Genomic DNA, 6,000 nt, shown 5'->3' with positions numbered 1-6,000 from the left:
AACAGTAAAAGTGCACGCCTAAGTGCAGCAGCGACTGTAGCAACCACCTTTGATAGAGCTCGCTGAAGCCAAGCTAGGTGAAATGAAAAGCACTGACTGCTAAATCATGGCCGTTTGTGACATGTACAGTAGAAATCACAACACTGTGCTTTCCAGAGCTTTACAAATTGTGAGAATATAGGATTTAATAAAACATTCATTCGAAGCTATTTATTCAAATAAATCACTTTATTTAAAACAAAATTATGTAGTTCTGCATTTGAATTTAGCAATTGCATCATAGTGCTGTACTTGTAAAGCAAGTAAACCTTTTATGTGCAAAATGTTTACTGCCCTACTTCATGCCAGTAGGTGGCATATTAATGAACTCAAGAAGACTGTGGCAGTGGCGTTGTTACATGCTGGTCCTGGCTGCAGTACAAAGCCAACAGTGAAATCTATGAACATACCTAGTGTGTGGAGAAACACTGGGGTCATATCTGCTGTGAGTTAGAGAGATGAAAACACTAACTCAGAAATAAGACTGTTTGTGTTTAAATACTTTAAAAAAAAACGGTATAAAAATGTTGATATTCTTGAGGACAGGTGCCATGATTTGCAGAGACTTCCTGCTTTGGACTTTTACAGTCGTTAGTGCAGAGGATTTATGTCCAGAATATAATCCTCTCTTTGAGGAATGATGTTGCAAACTCCGGAGCAGTAGGTGGCGGTGCACACCTTTCAAGTTGGTTTGAAAGAAGAAGAAGAAGCCCCCTGATTACACACACACCTACAAACACCATTATATTTGCACTGGTTTCATCCTCTACTTGGGATTATGTCTTCTGTGTTCTCCTGCTCTCCTCTCCACACATTGCCTTTGTTTTCTGCCATCACTGTTATTTTGTCATGACCTCCATGTAAGAAACTCCTGCAAGCTGGTATGAACTGACTGAGAGACCTGAATGCCTGCATAAGTTTGTTACTGTTTTTCTCTTCAACCTGTGGTACTTTGAGAGTCACTTTTCCTTGCATCTCAGGTGCATTTCCTGTGACGAGTGACTGTTGTTTGAGTTAATACTTAACCATTAAGTTAAAGTTTGCTTGTGAAGAGAAATAACTTGCCTGGGTTTAGGTGTTCAATACAGCTGAGTTAAGATTTATGTTTTTGTTACCTGGAGAGTTTTATCTTCTAGAAATTTCTACCTGCCATTTTGTTTTTGCCTCCACAGTGCCCTTTGTTTTTAAAAACCCATTTAACACAAGTTTGTCTTGTTGCCTGCTTTTTGGGTCCAAACCTGTGACCAAGTTTCTGCCAACAGGGGTAGCATCTGCTAACTAATGTCATAATGAGTAAATTAATTGGAGTAACATAGATTAATTAGATTGTTTCCAACATAAAACATGGTTTTTGTTCGAGAATAGTCTTAAAGTTATGTAAAGTTTCCAATTCCATGCTGTTTGCAATTATATTCAATTAGTTTTAAAAGTGTTTTTCTGTTTGCTTTTCTTCAAAAAAAAAAAAAAACTGACACAGGATGACCTGGACAGAAAGGAGGATGGTCTGTGACAAAGATTTTGGACTAAAGGCATAGTGGATTGTGATCATCACCAAGGCATTAGGAAGCTCCATATGTCTCTCTACTGCAAGGTGCGTAATAGGTGTTATGACATATTGATTATGTAACACGTTTAGTATCTGCTGATATGAGTTGTTTAGAAAACAGCCATTTCTGAAATACTCAGCAGTTACACCACAATATGCTAACACACAGGGCAGTTTCTGGAGTTGGTACCCTAGGAGAAATGGCCACTGATGCCCCTGAGGGGGTTGACCCTTTTGTTAGATTATTTTCAGATAATATTAGAGGCTGTCCCTGGTAGGCTAGTGGTTAAGGCGCAGCGCTCACCCAGCTGCGGCCCAGGTTCGAATCAGGGTTGCGTCAGGAAAGGCATGCGGTGTAAAACACGTGCCAAATGTCAACATGCGAGTCATCAGTGTGACGGTTTGCTGTGGTGACCCCTAAATGGGAAAAAGTGAAAGAGAAAAAAATTTCAGATAACATTAATTTTGCAATACTTAGTTGTTTTAAAATGTTTTTTAAACTTCACTCAGCATTTGTTGTGTCATGTCATCAATAGAATCTGTCTGTATTAGTACTTTTCCATAAACATCAGGTTCTGCTGTCCCTTATCTTGGTTTTAATCATTCTGAGTATGTGATTTACTGTAGATTAGAACAATATCTGATTATTCCTATTCCTGTGGGATTCTAATATTATCTGATCATCTGTGCTGGAATCTCTTTGACTCCATGTTAAACAGTCTCTGCAGCATTCTTAGTATGAGACTTTTACTAAATATCTTGACCATATTTTATGATGCAAAATGTATTTTTATTTAGAATTTTCCTTCATTATACAGCCCACAGTGCACACTTTAGGCCATGTCAAAATCAGTAAATCTGTTTAGCTATATCTAACAACGGAATAGCTGTGCATTAATAGACTATACAGTATTTGTTTTCTATGGTATTTTATCATTTATTTATTAGCATTTTCTTTAATCTTTATAGATGATATCAGTCTGAATATATTGCACAGGAATATCCAGATAGATATGGGTGTTTGCATGCAAAACAGAAGTGGATGCAAAGTAACCTCTTGCTAGTATTGTTCACTGCTGTCATAACTGAAACTGACTGACATTTTATTAATATGAGATGAGATTAAACTATATTGTCGGAATATACTTCTGAAATTTGTCTTGCATCTCAAGGCAAACATTACAAACAACAAACAGATATACATAATCTCGACAACTAACAACAACAGTAGCTGCAGTACAGTAAAGTAATAATCTGAAAAATACAGCTGAGGCCTACTGAGAACTCGGACTCTGATTTAACAGTTTTACAGACTGAGGGACAAAAGAATTCTTAAATCTGTTCTAACCCATTGGATGCTAAATCCACCATTTGATGGCATCAACTGGGATTCATCATATTTAAATATGTGAGGAATCTAATGTAATATTACCGGCCAGACACATTCTTTTAATGCATCTAGTTTGAAAAACTGTCTCCAGTTCTTGACCCACAGTCTTAGAGCAAATCCTCTCTGTTCAGTTGAGCTTTAAGCTCAACAGAGAGATATCTGTACCATGCACAAATACAGTACTGTACTGTATAACCCTCTGTATTAATGATTAGGGAAAAAATTACCTTTGTATTAGCTCCAAATGAACTACATGCGAGTCTCAAGGAAATACACGTGCTGTTGCACCTTGTTAACAAGAGCATTCACACAAACACCTAAATATTTGTTGCAGTATACCTGTTCAGTCTGTGTGATAGACGGTGATGAGTGTGAAATGATAGTTCACTGGAAGAAAAACAGTTATTTTGTCTGTTTTTGTATTGATAATAAGTGAGCCCTGATCACACCATTCACTGATGAATAACAACAAAGACAACAATATAGTGTCATTAGAACTTTAAAATAAATGCATTTGTAATATCAGTTTTGCAATAATCTGTATATAATGTTAAAAGTAGAAATGAGCTTACACAACCCAGGGCTGCTCCTCAGTCACAGTGAGTTGAATATGTCTTGTTAACTTTAACCGTCTCTGCTCTATTTGTTGGAAATGAATGGTACTACCAAATCAGATGAGGATTAAGCTCTAATCACATATTTTGGCTATAATAGATTTGAGTGAATTGTATACTGATGTTAAACTCATGAAATGAGCCCTAGCTACAGTTTTAGGGTAGAGCTGTATCAAGCCAACGGTTGGCCGTCAGTGAGAAACAGATTACTCTGATTGGCTGTTGAGTTTAATGAATCAATGCATGAGAAGAGAAGGGTTTGGGGAAGCTCATTTAGTCTGTTGTTGTAGTATCCTTGATTTCATCCATTTAGCGCGGTGTGTCTCCTTGTTTTTTACCTCTACAACCTCCTCTCTTCTTCCACAACCAAAAGCCAAGGGCAGAGAATGCCAGTGGCATGTGTAGCTTCTTATCAGACATATTCTCGATTAGAGAATATGGTGTATCTCTGCCCTTAGGCTTATCTAAATGCTCTATTATACTGTAGGTGTCTCAAAGTTACAACAGCATCTTCTCTTTTACAGTTTTGTTTGTATGCCAACTGATAAGGATCCACTTTGCCATCCACAGTCTTGTTGAGCTTTCTTTGGAAGTAGTAACATATGAGACATTTTTCAGATTCCTGTAATTGTATGTGGAAGTCTAAAAAAAACTCTTCAAAATAAAAGCACTGAAGTTGTCTGGTCTTCCTTTGATGTAAACATTTCAACAAACCTCTCACCTGCTCAACAGAAATAACAAGTAGGCCCAGCTGATTTTTCATTTTCCAGTTGTGAGCTATATCCCCTCTTCGCTTCTTGTAATTACTCCCTTAAATATTTGTCTGCATTTTGGGGCTCAGCGCTGAGTAGCCTGCAATCAGGTGTTTTTGACCGTGGTTGTTCCAAGAGCAAGCACATGGATTTACAGTATAGTTGATAAAAATAATAAAAGAGCCTGTGACTGAGGGCATCAATAATTACTTTAATATCTGGGTTCTTCTGTGAAACCCACTCACTGACATTATTTGAGTTGAGGGCATATTCACACACATAGTATCCATGTTATAAATTATCTTGGTGTGAATAACATTTTGACTTTTGGATGAAACATAAGTAACCTGGTTATTTGTGTGATTCTTCTGCAGCGTGAGCAAATGAACTGCAGGGGCTCAAGACAAGTAGCAGCCAGAAGGTTAATGGTGTTACAGTGAGTGTAAACCCTCAGAGTCTTCCTACAGTCTGCCTGTAGTCTTCTCTCACTATTAGGCACTATTAAGTGCAGTGTGAGCAGTATTTTCTTTTATTTTTAACAATTTAAGAGGTGCACTGGACAGCTAGGAAGGGCTATTAAAAGTAGATTGGACATCTGAAATGAATTTCATAATACTTCCTCCTCCACTTTGTTGGCACCCAAGGCCTTGCTTGTCTATGCCTAAAAACATTAAGACATATTACGTCAACACATATCTGACACATAATATGGTCCTCAATGCATGGACATATCACTTAGAGTACTGTCTGTCTTGTATAAAGGTATGAGCTTTGAGTGCATCTTTATTTAATATGAATCATTTCAAATTGGCTGTCAAACCTGTTTATCGGTTGTTTGTACCCTCCCCTGAAATATTCCATTTTGCATTTACTTAATTGATTTTCTCGTATTTACAGTACACTGGTCTGCCTTGTTTTAAATTGACATGTAAGGCAAAAAGGAAAACAACTGAATACTGAAGTTCTGTAACACAAACCTTTTTGAAAAGTAAAAAAAAAAAAAAAAAACTAAAAATACAGGCAAGTTGCAGCGACAGTGGAACGGAAAATGGTTTGTAGTTGCTGGCTGTTTGGAACACGGGTCTGGACTTTTTTTTAGGAAAACAACTGAAAACTGAAGTTCTGTAACACAAACCTTTTTGAAAAGAAAAAAAAAAAAAAAAAACTAAAAATACAGGCAAGTTGCAGCGACAGTGGAACGGAAAATGGTTTGTAGTTGCTGGCTGTTTGGAACACGGGTCTGGACTGTGGACAGTTGGTTGGAAACTGTGCTGTCTCGATTATGAGATTCAGGAAGGGCCATGCTGCTGCCTCAGCCAGAGGGCTTACCCAGACTTATCTGCAAGCTGTCTCACAGAAGGGGAAGGAGAGAGAGAGAGATACAGTGAGAGAAAGACAAAGATATTTTAGTAAAGGCAGTTCCCTGAACACCGAAGGCTGCTGTCAGGTTTAGATCATTCATGACATTCTCAAGTTGAGTAATTGTTTGTTGCTCTGATCATTCAGCCACACATTGTACCATCTGGCAATAAAAGGCATGATCCAGTCCACTCTATAAAGAGAACAGTAAGACGATGAGATGTTGTCTCCCCATATGGTTGAAATGTGTCCTGTCATGCCTGCATGTAGTGGAGATCATGACCTGCAGAGGCTCATGAT

At 37.8% G+C, this 6,000-nt stretch overlaps 1 protein-coding gene across 2 annotated transcripts in view; it reads left to right on the top strand.

Annotated features, from left to right (window-relative positions):
• Positions 1 to 696: 696 nt before the first annotated feature.
• The window catches only part of lingo2 (leucine rich repeat and Ig domain containing 2), a 210,684-nt gene continuing 205,380 nt past the window's right edge, over positions 697 to 6,000 (top strand). For both annotated transcript variants that reach the window (XM_020607488.1, XM_020607486.1), the window contains exons 1-2: positions 697 to 920; positions 1,517 to 1,630. The gene's annotated coding sequence lies outside the window, so the exon portion shown is untranslated. The remainder of the gene's footprint in view (positions 921 to 1,516; positions 1,631 to 6,000) is intronic.

This window comes from Monopterus albus, unplaced genomic scaffold, assembly GCF_001952655.1.
Source record: "Monopterus albus unplaced genomic scaffold, M_albus_1.0 scaffold86.1, whole genome shotgun sequence".
Lineage (NCBI taxonomy): Eukaryota > Metazoa > Chordata > Actinopteri > Synbranchiformes > Synbranchidae > Monopterus > Monopterus albus.
The sequence above is the reverse complement of the archived record's forward strand: the minus strand, read 5'-3'. Positions and strand labels throughout refer to the sequence as shown.